General features: G+C 39.4%; 1 protein-coding gene across 6 annotated transcripts in view; it reads left to right on the top strand.

The window, feature by feature from the left end:
- FAM222B (family with sequence similarity 222 member B) overlaps positions 1–20,410 on the top strand; it is a 56,322-nt gene that overhangs the window by 13,671 nt on the left and 22,241 nt on the right. For 2 of the 6 annotated variants that reach the window (XM_019739542.2, XM_074320200.1), the window contains exon 1: positions 6,447–6,693. The exons of the other annotated variants lie outside the window; for them this stretch is intronic. The gene's annotated coding sequence lies outside the window, so the exon portion shown is untranslated. Of the gene's footprint in view, positions 1–6,446; positions 6,694–20,410 lie in introns of those variants that run through there. 6 annotated transcript variants of the gene reach the window in all.

Raw genomic sequence — 20,410 nt, forward strand, 5'->3', positions numbered from 1 at the left:
TTGTATAAAGGACAAATAAAAGGCTTAGGTTTCTTTTCCTCTTTGATGGGAAGACTGTACTTGCTTTTGCAGCACCAGGCATTATTTGCTTTCCTTTTGCATTTGGTGACTGATAAAGGGTTCCCTGAATGGCCTGCTTCCACAGCAAAGGTAGTTGAGTAAGCTTACTGTCTTGGAGGTGCTTTACTTCTGTGGTTGTATTTAGACTTTATGTTATTTGCTTCCAGCATCTATCTGCCTTATTCATTGTAGAGTCAAGGATTGACTTCAGCTATTTTATGTTCATAGGTAAAGGTTCATCTTATATTCTTATTTTAGTTTCTTTGGATTTGATTTGCAGTTTTCTTGTGTCCATTCTGCTTAATAGTTCCCAGTAGATATTCACAAAGCTTCTACCTAAATGTTTTTAGAAATGAATTCCTTATGCTAGGCACCCTTATTTCCCCCTCCCTCCAGCTTTATTGAGGTGTAATGGACAAAATTATAAGATATTTAAAGTGTAATGTGATGATTTTAGGCACCCTTACCTATTTTTTTTTTTTTCTTCCATTCTGAGTTGCCAAGATTTCTCTGGAAGCTTGCAGTTGGCAGTATTATCAAGTCAAAATACCTTTAGGACTGTATGGAGACAGCACTTTCACAACTTCCTAACACTGTGGGATGTATGTAATATTTGATTTTTTATGTATTTTTTCTGTGACTACTCATTCATGTCCTTTGAAAAATTTCCCTTTTGGTTATTTGTCTTTTTCTTATTGACTTTTGAAAGTTCTTTGTGTTTTGTGGCCATCAACTCTCTTCCATAAGTGTTGCAAATATTCTTTAAGGCTATGAATAAGAAGTGAGAAAGTAGGCTATTGCAGTAAATGCTTATCCAAGATGATATTTGCTTAAAATGTTTGCCTTGGTTATTTGAGCAATGGTAAGCTTCTTTTGTCTCTCTCCTTCCAGAGATGCATAGAAAAAGCTCCTTCTGTCTGAAGTAAAGTGTTGGCTCTGTGTTGGTTATAATTTGCTTTTCCTGGCTGGCAAAGCCGCCTTTTTGTTTTCTGTCTTCTGACAGATTATAGGATTGTGGGGAAACAGCGTCCAGGGCTTTTTCAGGAACTGTGCCATTTTATCTACAGGAGAAGCCATTGGCTTTGGCACTAAAAGAGAATTGGCTCTGCATTTAAAGATGCCAAATCATACTTGATTCACAAGTTTGCTGTCTCATTTTTTGTGTGTGTGTGTGTGTGTGTGTGTGTGAAACCTTTTCAGGATGTTGGCTTTTCATTTTTCTACCATGTGCTACCCCATCAATATGAGATATTAACAACTTGTCCCTTTTCTCCAACTTCCCACCACCAACATATGCAATCCAAACATCCCAAACCATAGCAAATGATATAACAGTCATTTGAGGATGAGGGAAAAATACACCACACAAATGTTTCCATTGTTCTTATGGTGACTTGGAGCTTTAATTCTGGTTTATCAGTTAAAACCTTAGTCTTTCCTATGGAAAGTTGAATTATTTAGGTGTGGAAATGATTTGCCAACCAACATGTCTCTTTACAGAGGCTTTTCAAAGACAACAGTGAAAGCTAATTGTCAGGGTTCTCTATCTCCTAACTTGGGTGCATTTAGAGTGCATTTAGGAAATTTCTACTTACTCATTTTCCCTTGACAGACACTCTCTTTTCAGGGGAGTGTAATATAATTTATCCTGATTTCTACTGAGAAGTTTTATTGTCATGTAAGCAGTCTTAACTCCAATTGTATCTGTTACCTTCATGCTTTTTAAACCGTGTACAATTGATTTTGAAACCTAGCCAACTAGATATTTTAGCAAATCTTCCATACCCAAGAAGGCCTCATGCCTCTACTTTCTAAAGAAAACAATTTAAAGATACCTTCAAGGTATAGCTTATTTTCATTTGAATTAAAGCAGGGAAGATTGTTAATAGGAAAATCAGCCAGTTTGGATAAGCTGGTTTGTCTAGTGTGAATTATGATATGGACACATGTTTTTTCTCCCTGTGCCAGAAATGCTTTCCTTTCTGTTCTGCCCTAGGCCCCCAGTCTTGCAAAAGTTGGGGTTTGGTTCTCATGTGCAGTTTTTAAATTGGTGTGTCTCCTCTCACTAGACTAAGTTGCTCATTCATCTTTTTGTCCCTGAGGTCCAATAGAGTTCCTGGTATATGGGAATGCAATAAAAATGTGGTGATGTGAGTGAATGAATGAATAAATTGAACTCCCACAGATAAGGTGAATGGATTTTACAGTTCCCTCTAGTGTCTGAAAGAGAAAGTGTAGCCAGTTTTTAAAAAACAACAAAAAATCTCTTAAGGGATACCTTGCTATTAAGTTGGTGCAAAAGTAATTGCGGTTTTTGCAAATTTTTTTTTTTTAACCTTTTAAACTACAATTACTTTTGCACCAACCTAATACATTGAAATAGTAGTTCAAGGCATTGCCTTTTTGTTTTTTAACTTTAACACTTGTATTTTCAGACCTGCTGCTTTCTTTAAGTCTAGTGAATCATAACGTTTCTTACCAAGGTCTGTGTTCTGTCTCATGACTGAATTCTGTAAAATGTCCCGGAGCAGGTCTTTACGGGGAAAATACCTTTTTAATAGTGTTCAGCTTCTGTTAATGCTGATCGTTTTTACTGTTTTGTCTTTGTTATGTGATTCTACTGAAAACTGTGTGTTTATTTTGATTGGAGTAAATGATCAAAGGCAGCTTTTTTTTTTTTTTTTTTTTTTTGCTTGTTAAATGTCATTAGGGAAATTTGCAAAATAGAGTACTCAAAAAATACTGAAGTGCAACCTGATCAGTGATCAGACTAGGTAGGTAATTACCTAGTTTCAGTCCAGCCCATTGATCTTTTCTTTCTATTTGTGAGAGATGACGTGTTTGTTTTATCTTTTAATATATTTTACTAATTAAAAAAGCAAGACATGTCTAACATAGAAAGTTTAAAAACTGTAAAAAATAATCTGTAATTCCACATCTTAGCTAATCTATTAAAATTACAAAGTAATACATATATTTTTAAAAGATCAAATAAAACATTTAAAGATTGTCTCCTTCACCTCTCCCTACCCCTTCTGTCCCCCACTCAGTGGTAAATAAGCACTGGTGACCAATTGGTGTATACACGTCCAGGTATTTTTCTTGGAACTGTAGCCATATGTATTCATAGGTGGTTAAGAAATGGATGTCATTATTTTATAATACAATCTGAAACTTGGTATTTTTAAAGCTTTTATTGAGATAAAACATACATACGGAAAAGTATACATAAGTAGACAGCTCAGTGAATTTTCACAAATTGAACATACTTATGTAAATAGTTCCCAGATCAAGAAACGCTGAAGCCCCTCCTATCAATTTATCAATTTGTCCAGGATCCTGTTGAGGCAGAGCAGCTAAGTACTTAGTAGTGGCAGAATGAGGACTTGGTTATTTGTTCTATCTTGAAAATGAATTAAGAAAGTTATTAATGCTTTCAGCTTTGGTGGCTGTTATGAGAACTTGAGTCATTTAAATGATTTGGGCTATTCTTTTACTACAAAGTTTACTGGTCTAAATATTTATTGAGGACTTGATTACATATGCCTTACTGTGCAAAATTGTGAAGGGAGAGATATAAACGCAAATATACTAGCTCTGAGTTACAGCCTAACTTAGGAAGACAAATCACATATTAAACAACAGAACAATTAAATACAAAATTGTATGTGGTAGTGATTCAAGATGGATCATCGCTGACACCATCAAATAAGGCTCCATAAGGGAGGTAGAATTGGAGCTGGGTCTTGAAGAATGGGTAGGATTTAAATGTAATGCTTGTAACACCACAAGTCATGGCAAGAAAGTAGAAATAGAGGAACATGATACATGGACAGTGAGCAAGAAAATCAGTCTATCTGGTGTGGGGAAAACATGCTGAGAAAAGGTAGGGAGTTACGTTTGATGCCATAGGCTAGTGCCAGGTTATGGAAGATACAACAACCGCAGAGTGGAAACTTGGCTGGATGACATAGGCACCAGTGAGCCACTATATAGCTTAGTGGAGAGGAGTATTAGATTTGGAGCCAGAAGACTCAAGTTCTAATTCTGACTTTTCCGTTTACCAGCTATGTCACCTAGAGTAGACCACTCAACTGCTTTGAACCTCTGTTTCTTCATTGTAAAAATGGAGGAAATTTTCTATTTCATTGGTTTATTATGAAGATAATATTATATATGTATATATAAATTTCTTGACACAGGGCCTTGCACCTAGTAAATGTGCAATGAATTGCCCTGTTTCTGTAGTTCTTAAAGGAGAAGAGCCAATGTACGAAAGCAGTGGTATGTGGAATAAGGGAGAATAGAAAGAAGTTATAATTACCCCCACAGACACATGGTAAGGGTGTCTGTTAGGGTACTGGCAAAATAGAAAGAGTATATTTGAGGGGCATGAAAAGAATTCAGTTGGACTTGAAGTCTTCTTTAGGAGGAAATGTTTTGGGCGTCCCTGTGATCTTTTATGAAACAATTGTAATTCCTTTGTGGTTTTTTGGATTATATAGATACTTTTGGCAGATGAATTTGACTTCTTAATTTCAGTTAAGGTATTTGAAACCGCCTAAGAATTCCTTGTTTATGTTTTAAAAGAGGATGTTAGAAGTTTTGTCTGAATTACCCAGTTTTCAACATTTGTGAAAATAATGGCGAGACACAGGTATATTTGTGTTTGATGTCTAGGCAAATCAATTCGTACGTGAGTGACCTTGAAAGGATTTAAGTTTTAGTTTCTATTTAATCCTTTAAAAAAAATCGCCTTTATCAAGAAGGCTGGACTCTGAAGGCACTGACTCACAAGTTTCCTTTTGCCATCAAGAGTACCTTTCAGGTCAGCTCTTCTAAACATTAGCTTATTGAGTATTGTTTCGTTATTTTAATATGGAAAATGCCACAGGATTGCTAAATGACGTGGAGGAGAGCTGTAACTGCTTTTGTGCTCTTGAGAATTTTTGTTCTAGTTCAGGAGAAGATGGGTGGCACTCACTTGCTAGCTAGTCTGACACGTTTGTGGGCAGAATTTAAAATAAATAATTTTTCACATTTGATTCTTTTCATATGGAACCTAATAAAAGCTAGCCTATGAGACACTGATGAAATTTCTCTGTAAATGCTGCTTCAGCCAGAGTCTTTGAATTTGGGTTAGGAAAAAAAAGAGCTGGTTTTAAAATGGGTATGTTTTTCAGCTCCTTTGCCATCTTCCAAAAAGACTGAGGTTATATATATGAAATGCTTTGAGCGCCACATAGGAAAGAGCTACTTAGAAGTATTTTGTTTCTGTTTTTAAAAAATTGTAGTAGTAATTGGGGAACTAAGCAGGATTGTAGTGGGTGATGTAGATTTGTAACATTAGTTGCTAGAATTCTGGGGAACAAAATGTCAGTATAGGTAATAGCTTGCCTTCCGCACCCCCATTTTGTTTTTTTTTTCTTAAGTGAGATCCATATACTGCTCCACCACTATGCCTAAGAAAATATCCTACAATCCTTAGCATATCCATCCCAGCAGTGTTATGCCCTTAACGTTGGCATTAGAGATTGAAGTGTTGATGCGGAGTCCTGGCAGTTGCTTTGAGTTTTTTCTAATATGAGGTGATGGCTTTAACAAGACTTAGATGTTTGCTTCCTGATTTTACTGAAACCTGTTAAGGGAGTGGTTAGTTTGGGTTTAATTGGAAGTAGATGTCTTGTGGCTGAGCTGGGTTGGAGCCAACTGTGTGTGTGTGTGTGTGTGTGTGTGTGTCCTTTGGTGTTTCTTTTTTGCAGGTGATTTGATGTATTCCCTCTTCTGCCACCACCAACTTCCAGGTACATACCTTTCCAATATTCACCCCCTACCCCTTAATTTCTGAGTCTTGGGAAGCACTTTCAAACAGGGTGGATTGATGTGTGCGGCTGACCTAATATGCAAACCTAAATCTCTGCACGGTTGAGGGAGTGCAGTTGACTCTGTGAAAAGAAGGGCGAGGCATAGAGGCCTGGGGAGCATTTTTACCGTCGGGTATCTCTGCTAGTGGCTATTACTGTGGAAGTCTGAGGCACTCTGGGAGGTACTGCCTGGCAGGGGGTCATTCTTAATACCCAGGCAGAGTGGGCGGGGGAGCGCGAGAAGGGGGGGCATCACCTGGCCCAGCTGCGAGATGCTAGGCTCCCAGCTTTGGGGTGGGGGGCCAGGAGGGATAGGGGCAGCTCTAACAAAGAGGAGCCGCGCGGGGGCCGGGGCCGCGGGAAGCCGGCCTATCCCGGGCTGCTGACCTCCCAGCGGGCCTCCCCAGTTGGCTGCTTGGCGAGTCGTTCTGCTGGCTCCCTGGCTTGCCATTGGCTGTGTGGACGGGAGGGGGCTCGCGGAGGGCCGGGATGGAGTTGAGGGGGCGGGGCTCGCTTCCGGCGGCGAAGGGGAGCGAGCGGCAGCCGGCTGGGGGAGGGGGTGTTGGCGCACCGCGGAGTGCTGCGCTCGGAGAGCCTGGCACCCGGAGCAGGCGCCTCCCCCTCCCCCTGCCAAGACCGCTAGAAGCCCCTTCTCATCCATCCTCTCGGGGCGGGTCGCGGAGAGTTGAACTGCCCCACGCGGGCGGGGCGGAGCCCGGAGCCCCAGCGAGCTGCGGAGCGATCCTCGCCTCCCTTCCCAGGGCTCAAGGTGTGTGTGGTGCTTTTTCTAACGCAAGCCCGACTTCAGCCGACTTAACCTTGAGGGGAAATGGAATGGGAAGTAAGAGCTCCACATGCCATCAATTTACTTTGATTTTCTAATTCTACCCTTAATTCTTCTTTCTCTCCCTCCATCTCACCCCTGCAGCAGGGTAAGGAGATTCAGAACTCATCTCTTTTTACTGATGTGTCGATGTCGGTCGCGCAGTAACATGAACAGAGGAGAAAAGAGAAGCCCTTTCTTGGGAGGCATCTGATGCAGTAAACCGCAAAACAAACAAACAAACAAAAAACCGTAGGAGTTGGTTTTTGGAACTGTACTGCATCCTTGCCCATTAAGGCTGTCTTCACCATTTTTCCTACTTGGGATTGCCTTAATCAGCAAAAACAATCTAAAGGAAGGAGGTGCTAGTGGAAAGGGGGAGAACCCCCGGCAAATGATGGTTTAAGGACATCTTGATACTTGTTAGAGATTAACTCTGCTCAAGTCTCTTCCAGAGTACATTTTCACAGGCTTTGTGTAGTACTTAGCCCTGTTGGAGAAACCTAGCTAGAGCGACCAAACTTACCTTGTTACTGAAACTTAAACGTCTTATCTGTTTCTCCACCTGTATATTATATCCATAGGTTCTCAGAGGATTTCGTTTCAGTTGTCAAAAACCAAACTTAAAAAAAAAGAAATCCAGATGAGTTTTGTTTAATTCGTTTATTTTTATCCCCTCCCCCCTTTATTGATTTGGGTGGCTGTAGCATTACAATTTAAATTATATTTTTCTCTTTTGAATTCATTTGCTTCTACAACTTATACAGGTCCCTTCTTTCTGAAGGACACAGAGTTCATCTTCAGCCCAAATCAGGAACCTCTTTTATAGGTTTTTAATTGAGAGGAAAGTTATCAATTGATGGAAAACCCAAAATTTGCGATGTTGGAAACAAAGGGTGTGTGTGTGTTGCACATGTCTTTGTTGAGTGGCAATGTTCAAGGTGAACTTGATTTAACTGGGCGTTTTCACCAAAGGCGTTTGGACCAGATTTATGTTAATGTTGATTAGAATGCCAGAAGGGATCAATATCAATTTTTTGGCAGTACTTTGGTAAAAAATTTTTTTGAAGATCTAATTGGCTTTATTATGCAATTCATGAATGGGGCAGTAGTCCATTTAGCAACTAGAAGGACGATCCTGGGCAAATAGTAATTGAAATGATTGAGAGATCCTTCTTGAAATCTAGGTTCAGTTTCCAGAGATTGTTCTAACTGAAGTTATGTTGAAGACAGAATTTATATGCTGGAGCTATTTGACAGTTTTAGCTGAATTAGTGTGTTTTTCTTTGCATTGATTTATAGGATCTCTAACCAATGAGCAGTTTGGGGTGAAAGCAAGTAGTATAAAGAATAGGGATGATGGGATAGGAAACCATCTCAGTTATGGAAACTTATCAGGGATCAGAAAACTTACTATACTTTTTAAAAAATTGTCAAGTAGACCAAGTATACAATTGTGCAAAAAGGTAGATCCACAGTAAGCCTTTGTTGGATTTTGGGTTTTTAGTTTATTACCCACTTATCTCTTAAAGACTCCATGAATAAAGTTTAAATGGAAAGGCAAAGAGGATCCCCCCCATGTTGTTTCACCTAACTTGTTGCTGAGGACGAACTGTTAAAAATCACTGATTGAAGTTTGACAGCTGGTGTACAAAATGAAATGCAGTTTGATGGCTAAGCGATATTGCAAGCTGAGAAAGTGATTAAAAAAACCGCTTGGTGACCATATTAAAGTATATACCACTTCTTGCTTCTACTCGAAAACAAGTTGCCCTCCTATTTGATACCGTAGGTGGTTTTTTCTTTGTCTACCCACGGGTGAGCAGTTAATACAGCTTTATAGTTACTACACTTGGCTCACTTAATTTTTTTTATATTTCTCTTTTCTTGACTGATTTTTGTAATCAGTATTTTGCATGGTGCACTGATTTCCCCAAAGAATTGTCCTCAGGCGACAAAAGGCTATGTATAGAACTAATCACAGGTGTATCTACCCTGATCTCCACATGTCATTTAAGGGGGATGGAAATCCTCAGATTTGGTCCCCTGCAAGGAAATTATATAAAGCTGTGACTTCCCATGTCTCTTTAAGTTGAAGGGAGATGGTGCTGCTGAGGTTAAAGTAGCTGATTGAATTTTAATTATCAATTTGTTTTTATCCATCCATCCTGCTTATTTTTGTGAGCCACAGTTTAGAATGTCTTAAGAAAAGGGCCCTATGTTCTCCCTAAGGGGACTCAAGCCCAATCCCCCATTCACATCAGAGGTATAAAACGATCCCCTTGAGAAGGTGAAGGAAAAGATTGGGCCCCTGGTGTGGTTTGATTCTCATAATAATCAGCTTGAATGTTGTAAGGTTCGGTATTGGGAAAAGCTTGCTCAGGGTTAGAAATGTTAGAGGCAAAAGGACCTGGGAATGCTGCAATATGAGAGACTTATTTAGAGACAGTGAATGCATTTATAGGGAGATGTGGCTGGTGGTTGTTTTTAGCTATTCAGCTTTGTCATGTAGCTGTCCGAGACAATATTTTGTGTGTGTTTAAGCACAACTTTCTCTTCCAGGGGTTGACTCTTGGCAGCTAAGTCTTCTGAGAAAGTTGTTTGCTGTGAGTCTGAATCTAGAGGGTCGAGGACTTGACTTTGTGGAGTCTGGTGTCTGTTTACAACTCAGATAAGGATGTGGAGTTGGTTGCTGGTGAATCACTGAACTCTTCCTAATGAACGGTTGCTAGGCAAAGTGCATCTCAGTCCGCTTAAGCCTCAGTAGTTCACAGGTCTGCTCTTCATGAGGGCCCGAAAATCTTCCTAATGATACTGCCCTTGGTCCTGTCAGATGCGCATGTGTTGCCTAGTGGCTCAAAAGGGGGTGGGGTGGGGCACTAGAACAACTTAGGGAGATCAATTCACCCATCTACTTACCTTTTAAGTAACATGGGTCCGCATTGTCATTAAGGTCTCTCCTGGGTCAAGCGGTGGTGGAGGAGGGGATTGCTCTCCAATATTAAGATACCACTGTTTGATTATCTTCGGTTTGTAACTAGTAAGGCAGTGAACTAAAACAATCATTTTGGAAACAGGCCAGTGATAACACTGCCCTTGGGCCTGGATGGATGGAAAAATAGGACAGAGTAAACAATTGAGGGCATAAATAATGAATCTTCCAACTGAGCCCTGGGAGAGGGAAGGAGATTATCCTCAGAGCTGTTCAATCTGGCATTGAAAGGGGAGAGTCCACTGAATTAATTACCCTGACTGTGTTTGATACTGCACTTAGTATGGGATTGTTAGAGTCGTTCAAAACAGAGTTGCCTTTTAGATATAAACTTTCAACCCATCTTTCTGTTTATTTGGTTTGGTGTTTCAAAATCCAGGCCTTTGTTTGCTCCCCCCAACTTTGTTCTGTATGTTAGCATTCTATGAATACTGGGCAGTCCTTATATTTGGCCAGATTTTAGAATTTTGCTTACTTAAAAATTTAATTACCTGTTAATATATGTGGTAATAGAAGAAAAAAGAGAAAGTCTGAGACGGATTTAAAGGAATTATTTGGTGCCTTGAATACATACGTGTCATACTTTGAAATTAAATGTAGAGTTGTAGAGTATAATTATATAACAACTCACAAAACCTTAGGACTAGTTTCTTCAGCCCAAGAATCATTTCCAGTGTTAACATAAATATTTTTACTTTTGGATTAGTTTTCCATCCTGTGAATTAAGTAAGCAGTTTCTTCGTGGTCTCAGCTTTTCTCTGAGGTAGGGAAAACTAAGGCCCTGAGAATGTCTAAATAACAATGATTTGGTAGTAAAGCCAGACCCAGAGTCAAAGTCTCAGAATTCTTCCTTTCTCTGAATTTCTAATATATTTTTTAATTCTTTTCTCCAAGAACTCCTTTCAGGATCCCTATTTGAAATGATTTGAGATTTTCCTGTCTTTACCCTGAGAAGCTGTTTTTATTTCTCTAGTGATGAAAGGAATCCAAAGACCAAGACGTCATTATCAATCAAGAGAAGGAGGAAGGTTTAGAATGAGGTGATATCAGGAGGAATAACAGATAGAGATGTAAAGGAAAGGCCACACTGAAGTTTTATGCTTATTGGGTGCTGATGGGTCCCAGGGAGGGAGCACTGGGTTGTTTAGATCAAATTTTCAGTCAAGGACTGAGTTTGTTATATTTCAGCCTTGCTGGAAAGCGTAGCAGGCATCTTTGCCAATATATGGGCAGAATAGTGAAGGGTTCATTCTTTTTTTTTTTTAAATTTATTGGGGTGACAATTGTTAGTAAAATTACATAGATTTCAGATGTACAATTCTGTATTACATCATCTATAAATCCCATTGTGTGTTCACCACCCAGAGTCAGTTCTCCTTCCATCACCATATATTTGAAGGGTTCATTCTTGATCAGAGAATACAGAGGATGCCAAAATGTATACACATTTTAAGAAAGGAAAAAAACTGTATTAATATATACCAATAACAGAAGAATACACGTCACGTTTGACTTCTGCAATTAAAAGAGTGGTTACCATCAGCATCCAGACACTTCTGATTACGGCGAACTACTGCTTGAGCAATGTTAACCAGTGTTAACATCTCTTAAAATGTGTGTACATTTTTTTGGCACCCTGATATTATCAGTTCTTGATTATTCATGTGGAAGGGCAAACAGGCAAAGTATAGACAGGTAAAAGCTAAAGATATTCCTAGGCCACATTTTTAAGCAATTGCTTTAACTTCCTCTGTTTTTAACTGGGATTTTCTAGCTGAACAAACTGATTATAGATTTGTTTTCTTCCTCTGTAGTCATTCAAGAAACCAGTAGGTAAGATAGCCATGAGTTTGGGTTACGCTTAGTTTCTTAGTCATCAAAATTAGTATATAAACTCAGTACTGGACCTAGAAAAGTTCAGCTCCGTTTAGTAAGCTTGAGACAGTTTGTTTTATTTAGTATTTTAACACTTGACCCCTGTTACCTAATTACACTGAGTTCCTGTGGAGATTTGAGATCTTCCAAGTGGTAAATCAAACTAGCTCTTGATACTGGCATGTCCGTGTTGGCTTCTTCTGGCCCCGCAGTACACACAGATCCTTCATCATGTTGGGTGAGCTGTAGAAAGCCAAGCCAAAGAACTGTTACCAAAGCAAACGCCTCTTCTAACACTGGGCTATATGTACTCATGATGAGCGCTGTTGGCCAAAATGAAATCTATTTAGAAGTCAGATTGTGATTGAAGAAGGTTAAGAGTTATAAATTGAAAGCTGAGGATTTAAGTGCTGTTTGGTGGGAAAATGTTACCAGTTTCTCCTCTCCCCTCCCCTCTCTTTTTTTTTTAGTGGAAGACCAACTGAATATTACAGCAGTTTTAAAAGGCAAGGTTTCCATGACCAATTGCTAATTCTTTATACTCAGCAAAATGATTTGGAGGATCAGTTGCTGATCTGAGTGAAAATTAGATTTTATGCCACTTGGAGAATTGAAATGATTTCAGACAACGTCTCTATTGCTTCCGAGGAGAAGCGTAAGCACTGTTAGTCATAACTTAAATTTTTTTCTTTTGTTCCAAAAGCTAAAGTACTCCTACCACTTAACACTCATTATGTAAAGGCTAGGGCTAATCTGTTTTAAAACAAAAGGGGGATCAAAACTAGAAGTTAAAGGCAATTTCTCCAGGTCAGAGTATATATGAATGGAAAAGTCACGTTTCCTGGGTTCCTGAATGGGCCTTCTGTGTTACCCAGCTCTTTAGCTGGAAGTGGTTTTAGTATTGTGAAGACATGAATTTTGTAGCTGTGTAAAGTACTGGTTTGGCTTTTGCTTATCTTATTCTCCTAGAACCTCTTTCATTCAACAGAAAGTGGGACCAGTGGATTAATGAAGAATCCATATCATGGTCTTAACCTGTCCTGCCAGGTGTTACTGGGCATTCACTTAGTGCTTTACAAAACATTGTAGTACTTCGTCTTCATTCAGTCCTTGTAAGATACAGTGCGATTGGAGTGTGATACTGTGTTAGAACATTTCCCCAGAGACAAAAGGAACCTTTCCTTTTAAGAAAAGTCCTTTGCCTATTTCATAGTCTGAGGCAAAATTAAGTTGGAACAGGTTGCTTTTATAGCAAGCTGTATTTTAATGTTTGCCTCTTCTTCAAGCTGAAAAAACTACCCCAACTGAAATGTGACATTTTTATCTTTCGTGGTATGTTTGGAGGAGATTGTTCCTTAGTGTACCTAGAAGTGAGTGGCTGAGGCCACTGCAGCCTGCACATCGACTTTGTAGCTCTTTAAAATTCTGTTTTTACCAACTCTCTCCATCCCCCCCACCTGTCCACATCTGCTCACCTCTCAGCTTCCCACAACTAGAAAGTACCATTGCTCAACCCGGGAAACGCTAGTCTTTATTCCAGTGAGAGTGTCCAACAGCGAGCTGTGGGTGTGTGCAAGCTGGCAGTACTTGGCTGCAGTATTACTTAGAGTATTTCTCTGTTACAGAAGCAAGATTCCACTCTGCAGAACAAGTTGATCAGTTGCACTTTATGCAAGTGCCTTAGAGTTAAACTTGAAATAAGAGGGAGGAATATCTATATTAGTTTTAATTAATTTCTTTTAAAAAATCTGTTATGCAATTAAAAGCTGTACTGTTGTCTTACACTGAAACGAAGATAAACCATGAACAAACTAGTTTCTCAGTGAGGACCACTCTGACTGCTATTTCAAATTGCTTCCCCCTCCAACGCTCCCCATCTCCTTATATGGCCTTATTTATTTTTTCATACTATTTATCATCTTCTAAGAGTCTATGCAACTTACCTATTCATTAAATTTGAATCTCCCGCTCTACCCCATGTAAAAATGGAAGCACCACAAAGATAGGAGCTTTTGTCTGTTAGGTTCATTGCTGAGTCTCTAGCTCCTGGAGCAATGCTTTGCTTCATAGTAGATGTTCAGTAAATATTGGTATGAATTAATAGAGAGGTATTCTTTAATAGATATCTGGGGATTAGAATTGGAATGTATGGGAAGATTATTGTCTTCGAGCTAGAACTAAATTAGGGATCAGATTACTTAACTAGTTTAACGGAAAGAATATGTGGAAAAAACTCAAGGAATTGGGATTAATTAGCCTCTATTAGAGGAATGACAGACATAGTATGCAAATATAAAGGAATATTATATAAAGATAGATGACTGGCTTTTATTCACCTTGGAGGGGACAAAAAATTAGGCTGAAGCTCCTGAACAACTAAACTAATGTATAAGACATACAGAAGAATTCCCTGATTTTAAGAATAAACACTGGAGCAGGTGACCAAAGAGAGATGGTTTCTCAGAATGGATTTTCAGCTCTGGCACCATGTTGGAGGCAGTAGTGAGAAGAGGAGGAGCACAGAGCCTGGGGTTAGAAATCCTGATTGTGGTCTAAGGGACTTACTAGCTTTTCCTGGTTTACGGTGCAAATGAGACCAATGATACCTGCCCAGACTGTCTCTCGCCTGGCATTTGAAAAACTCAAATGAGAATCAGTATGAAAGCACTTTGAAAACTGTAAAGATCTCTACAGATGTAAGCAATTGTTAATGACTTTACACAACCACCTTTGTGATTTAGAATCATCTGAAAGTTGGATTTAGCAGTAATCTAGTCCAACTTTTAGCTACTGAAAATAAACTTTTCCATCATCAGTGAATGGTCATTGCTTTTGCTTCAGCATTTCTAGTGTGGTGCTATTGTTGAACAAGTTCAGATTGTTTTTGTTCACCTAAAATTGCTTTCTTCAGACTTTAATTTATTAACCTATTTTGATCTCGCGTTCAGAGGTAAACCTGCTCCCTCCTTTACATAATGGTCCCCTTATGTGCAGGTTACTGGAGCCACTTAACTGACTTGCCTTGCCGTCTCCTGTTTGTCTCTCACACTTCCAGCAGATTATTTAAAATAGATACCTGTTCAAGTTACTCTCCTTAAAACCTGTCCCTATCTTTCCGTGGCTTCAGGATAAAGTGTGACATTAGCTAATAACAGTTATAACCACCGTTGTTAAGCATAGGCTCTGTACCAGGTAGTTTATAATCTCATTTAATCATCACAATTGTCCTGTAAGATGTCGGGGCCACTCTTTTTGCTGATTTAATGTTAACATTGAGCTGTGACTCCAACCCAGCTTTATTCTTAATCTGCTGCTCTGTCCGTCTAGTATGACATAAAAGGCTCTTCATAATTGGGTGCATCAGGCTCAGCTCCAGGTTTAGCATCAATACCCATAGTCCACCACAGACCACTTGTGGTTCCCCAAACGTGCCATTCATGTTACTATTGCGTGCCTTTTGTATGTTAGTTTTCTCTGCCTAGAGTAGCTTACCCTTTTTTTTTTTAAAAAAATTAAAGTTTATTGGGGTGACAATTGTTATTAAAGTTACATTGGTTTCAGGTGTACAACAATCTATATATCACATTGTGTGTTCACCACCCAGAGTCAGTTCTCCTTCCATCACCATTTGTTTGACCCCTTTACCCTCATCTCCCACCTCCTTCCCCACTTACCCTCTGGTAACCACTAATCTATTGTCTGTGTCTATGAGTTTTTGTTTCTTTGTTTGTCTTGTTCCTTTGTTGTCTTCAGTTTTATACACCACATATCAGTGAAATCATATGATTCTCAGCTTTTTCTGTCTGACTTATTTCGCTTAGCATAATAATCTCAAGTTTTATCCATGTCGCAAATGGCACTACTTCATCTTATGGCAGATTGGTTGCTATTGTGTATATACACCACATCTTCTTTATCCGATCATTTATCAAAGGGCACTTTGGTGGTTTCCATGTCTTGGCCACTGTAAATAAAGCTGCAGTGAACATCGGAGCACATATGTCTTTATGGAGAAGTGTTTTCATTTTTTTGGAGTAGATACCTAGGAGAGAAGGATTGTAATTCTATTTGTAATTTTTTGAGGAACCTCCACACTGCCTTCCATAGCGGCTGCACCGGTCTGCATTCCCACTAACAGGGTATGAGGGTTCCTTTTTCTCCACAGCCTCTCCAACACTTATTATTTGTCTTGTTGATGACAGCCATTCTGGTGTGAGGTGATGTCTCATTGTGGTTTTTATTTGCATTTCTCTGGTGATTAATGATGTTAAGCATCTTTTCATATGTTTATTGGCCATCTGTATGTCCTCTTTGGAGAAATGTCTATTCAGGTCCTATGCCCACTTTTAAATTGAATTGTTTATTTTTTTGTTGTTGAGGTGTATGAGTTCCTTATATATTTTGGATATTAGCTGCTAACCGGAGGCGTTGTTTGCAAAAATCTCCCATTCGGTTGGTTGCCTCTTTATTTTGTCGATGGTTTCTTTTGCTGTGCAGAAGCTTTTTAGTTTGAGGTAGTCCCATTAATTTATTTTAGCTTTTACTTCCCTTGCCTTTGAAGTCAAATTCATAAAATCCCAAGGTCCATAAGTTTAGTACCTATGTTTTCTGTGAAGTTTATTGTTTGAGGTCTTTGACCCATTTTGAGTTAATTTTGGTAACACGGTGACAGACAGCAGTCCAGTTTGATTCTTTTACACGTGGCTTTTCAATTTGCCCAGCACCATTTATTAAAGAGGTTGTCTTTTCTCCATTGTATGTGTTTGGCTTTGTTGAAAATTATCTGTCCATATTTATGTGGGCTTATTTCTGGGTTCTCAATTCTATTCCATTGGTCTGTGTGTCTTTTTCTGCCAATACCATGCTGTTTTGATTATTGTTACCCTAACCTTCTTAATCTGGTAAGTACTTTTTTTTTTTTTTTAATTGGGGAAGGGAACAGGACTTTATTGGGGAACAGTGTGTACTTCCAGGACTCTTTTCCAAGTCAAGTTGTTGTCCTTTCAGTCTTAGTTGTGGAGGGTGCAGCTCAGCTCCAGGTCCAGTTGCTGTTGCTAGTTGCAGGGGGCATTGCCCACCATCCCTTGCGGGACTCAAGGAATCGAAGTGGCAACCTTGTGGTTGAGAGCCCGTGCTCCAACCAACTGAGCCATCGAAGAGGCAGCTCAGCTCAAGGTGCCATGTTTCAATCTTAGTTGCAGGGGGCGCTGCCCACCATCCCTTGTGGGACTCGAGGAGTTGAACCGGCAACCTTGTGGTTGAGAGCCCACTGGCCCATGTGGAAATCGAACCGGCAGCCTTTGGCATTAGGCGCATGGAGCTCTAACTGCCTGAGCCACCGGGCTTGCCCCAATCTGGTAAATTCTTGCTTGGCCTTCAGTGACCCATATTATTCTCCCTTCTTTCTCACTCTTCCCTGGAAGTATTAGTTTCATTATTTGGGTTTTCAAACAACTTTATTCATTTTTTTCTTTTTTTAAATTGAGGTCTAATTGACATGCAACTTCATACTAGTTTCAGGTGTACAACATAGTGATTCGATATTTGTATATACTCATATTGCAAAATGATCACCATAATAATGCATTTCTCACCAGGGATTTTGTCTGTTGTATTTGTATTTCCAATACACAGTACTGCCACAGTGCCTCGTGTGTCAGGTGCTCAGGGAGTGAGTGAGTGAATGAATGAATGAATGAATGATGTCCCTACTATGTGTTTTCCTTTTCAGGTTAAACTCTTGTTTTCCTTTACTATCCATAATACAGTTTCTAGATCCCTATTTTTTGCATCCTGACTGAGCTATTCCTAAGTTTTTCCATGTTTCACATCAGAAAGTGTTGTATTTTAATGACCAGAAGAAGTGAACTGCAACCTTCCAAAATAACTTTCACTGAAAAGTGTACCAAATGGGCAGGGGTCCAGCTGCTGCTTTGGGAAAGGTTCTATTGCATTAATTTCTAGCCATCTTGCTAAAATAGAGCCCAAATCAGCTGAGAAAAAATAAGCAGAGGTAGCACTTTGTACCTCCTTTTTCTCTTTTACCTTCTGTCACCACAGCAGGGGACCTGCCTCCCGCCCACTTTACAGGTCACTGTTGATACAAGACCACAAGACAGAGTGGTTTCCTAAGACTCCACAATACCCTTAGGAATCTTAGTCCCTTGGGCTGTAGACACAGTTGAAAAGCAGAGTCTGATATTAAATTCCAAGGGCAGGGGTACAGTTCTTGTCCAGAACTGAAGGCATGAGTAAGGCAGCAGGAAATCTATCAACTCTAAAGTCCACTTGGAAGTGATTTAATCTTTGCCATTGAAGCAGATCAACAATTGCATTTGGTTGTCTAAAAATGAGATTATTCGGGATTCTCTTAGAAGAAAACAAATTATTAGTATGATTGTAGCTCCTGGCTTTGCATAATGTCTCATTACCACATGTTAGTGGCACAGGGTACATCTAGAGCACAGTACTGGGGTACGGAGATCAGGCCACATTGCCTTACTGAGGGCGTCTAGGGGAAATGTAACAATTCTCAGCAGTCCTCAGCCTTAATGGGCTTGGTGATTGGTAAAATTCATCTTTATCAAAGGAAGCACTGGTTAATGATTTTTCTCCTGGCCCAACATTCTGGGCATTAGCTGGAATTGCTGAATGATTTGCAGTAGGGAAACCATGAGAGCAATTTCTTGTTTGTCCACAAATTATCATTAGCCGTTTCATTTGCAGATTGAAGGAGCAGGAGTGGGCTCTCTGCCAGTTGCAGCTTCCCTCTGACTAGGGCGTTAGTTCAATTATGTCCAATTAACTTTTATTGCAAATAGTGGTGATAATTACTTGCAAGTCAGTTTTTTGGCTGCAGTTATCCCAAGGTTGACGTATGAACTTGATGGATTTTAATAATGAGAATGGTTCTTTTCAGTCCCTCCCTCCTCTGCGGTTATTTCCTTTTCTAGACCTCTTTTAGACAGGAGGTCAAAGAATTGTAAATTCATCTTCAATTAAAACATATTGTCCTCTTTTGAAGAGTTGTGTAGGATCATATTTTAAAAGAATCTATTAGGAGCAGCTTTAATGCCTTTTTATATTCTGAAATCATACCCTTGAGTTCATTGCTGCTTATCATAGGAGAATAGACTGAGATGGAACTGAATGTCATTCCCAGCAGTATGTGCTTATTGTAAGATTATGGTGATTGGCAAGGTGCAGTTTTGTCTTCTGCTTGCATTTGAAGTTCTCTTCAAAGGGCAAAAGAAAATTTTTGTTTGGGGATACTTTTAAAATTAGTAGGACACTGAGAATACATTTCTTTAGTTCTATAGGAATTTTAGGAGGTTATTTTAACAGACAGTTATATACCTCTTTGGAAACAGTCTCTGCTAGGTGGAGAAAGAGGGACAGGAAGAAGGGAAATCGTTTGTCTTCCTCTGAAGATGACTAAGTCCCTTTACTATTTCCCTTCAAACTTGCTCTTCAATATTGTTGTTTGATGGTTACCCTAAAAAGTAAATGAGCTTGTAACCAAAATCTTAACCTCCTTAGCATGCAAAAGATTGAAGTTGGTTTCAGCTGAGGCTGTTCCTAGATCTCCAGGTGACTTGCTGCTACTTTCATTTCTGATGCTGTTGCTCACCTTAATGTCCTTTTTTGCTGGGCTCTCTTCTTCCCAAGGCTCAGTGGACCCTATCCTGAAATGTATTCATGGATATGGCTTCATGAAAATGTTGTTGAGAATAAGTTGCCAAGGAGTATGGCAGTGCATGTTGAGAGCCTGTTTTTGTGAGCTTTTATTTAAAGGAAGGGAAGAACATTCATGGCTGCTTAGAGAAGGGCCGTATTACACTTGTTCCTCCTCCAAAACTCCCCTGATCATGCTCAATAGAAAGAAGAGGAAAGGAGGAGTGATAAACATCATCCTTTACTACTTCAAAGCTCTTCATTGATTGTTACTGAAAACCTTTCTGCTGTTGAATAACCAAGAGACCCTACCTGCCAGCTGCTGTTGGTGTGAAAGTGGAGAAGCTAGTTGTAGTTGGTACTTTTCATGAAGTATGGAGATAAGGCTTATGATGTCATTTGAAACTGTATAGTGGGAGGAAAGAGTGTTAAAATTCTGTTACTCTCAAGAAGATAAAACAAGGCTTTCCTTTAGCGCATAGGGGAGTTTGCATGGCACTTGCCTGGGTTCAGGATGTATGTTTAGAAGGAAGGGCCTTGAAAAATTCTTAATAAAACATGAACATGAACTTGATGGAGATATTAGTGAATGTTAGGCCTGAAGAAAGGAGGGTCATCAATAGCACCTCCTTCAGGATAGACATTTCTTTTAAAACCTTTCTAAAGGTGAAATTCCCCATCTTTAGGGTAAGAGGGTTGCATGAGTGCTACATAGTGGAAGCATTGCCAGAACAGAATGGAGGTTGGGAGAGAATTTGATGTATAGGCACTGGAGAAAATGTTATTCAGATAAGTGTTGAGAGAAATTGGAAGTTGATGAGGCAGAAAGATGCAGGAAACTTATTCCAGATGGCAGGAACCCTAATGTTGGCACTCACCAATTCAGAGATAAGTCACCTGCATGAAGATAAAACAAGAATGGTTACCAGCAGACCACACTGTCCTCCTCTTCTTTCTGCATCCTCTCTCCCTTTCCAGACTTAAACACTACTACCTTGTTTTTTTCCTTGGTAAAATTTTTGGAAACAGTCTCAAATTTATAGAAAATTTGCAAGTACAGTACAAAGAACATTTTTCTTCCTTGAATCACTAGAGAGTAAGTTGCTGACCTTGATGCTTCCT

Source organism: Rhinolophus sinicus, linkage group LG15 (genome assembly GCF_036562045.2).
Source record: "Rhinolophus sinicus isolate RSC01 linkage group LG15, ASM3656204v1, whole genome shotgun sequence".
Lineage (NCBI taxonomy): Eukaryota > Metazoa > Chordata > Mammalia > Chiroptera > Rhinolophidae > Rhinolophus > Rhinolophus sinicus.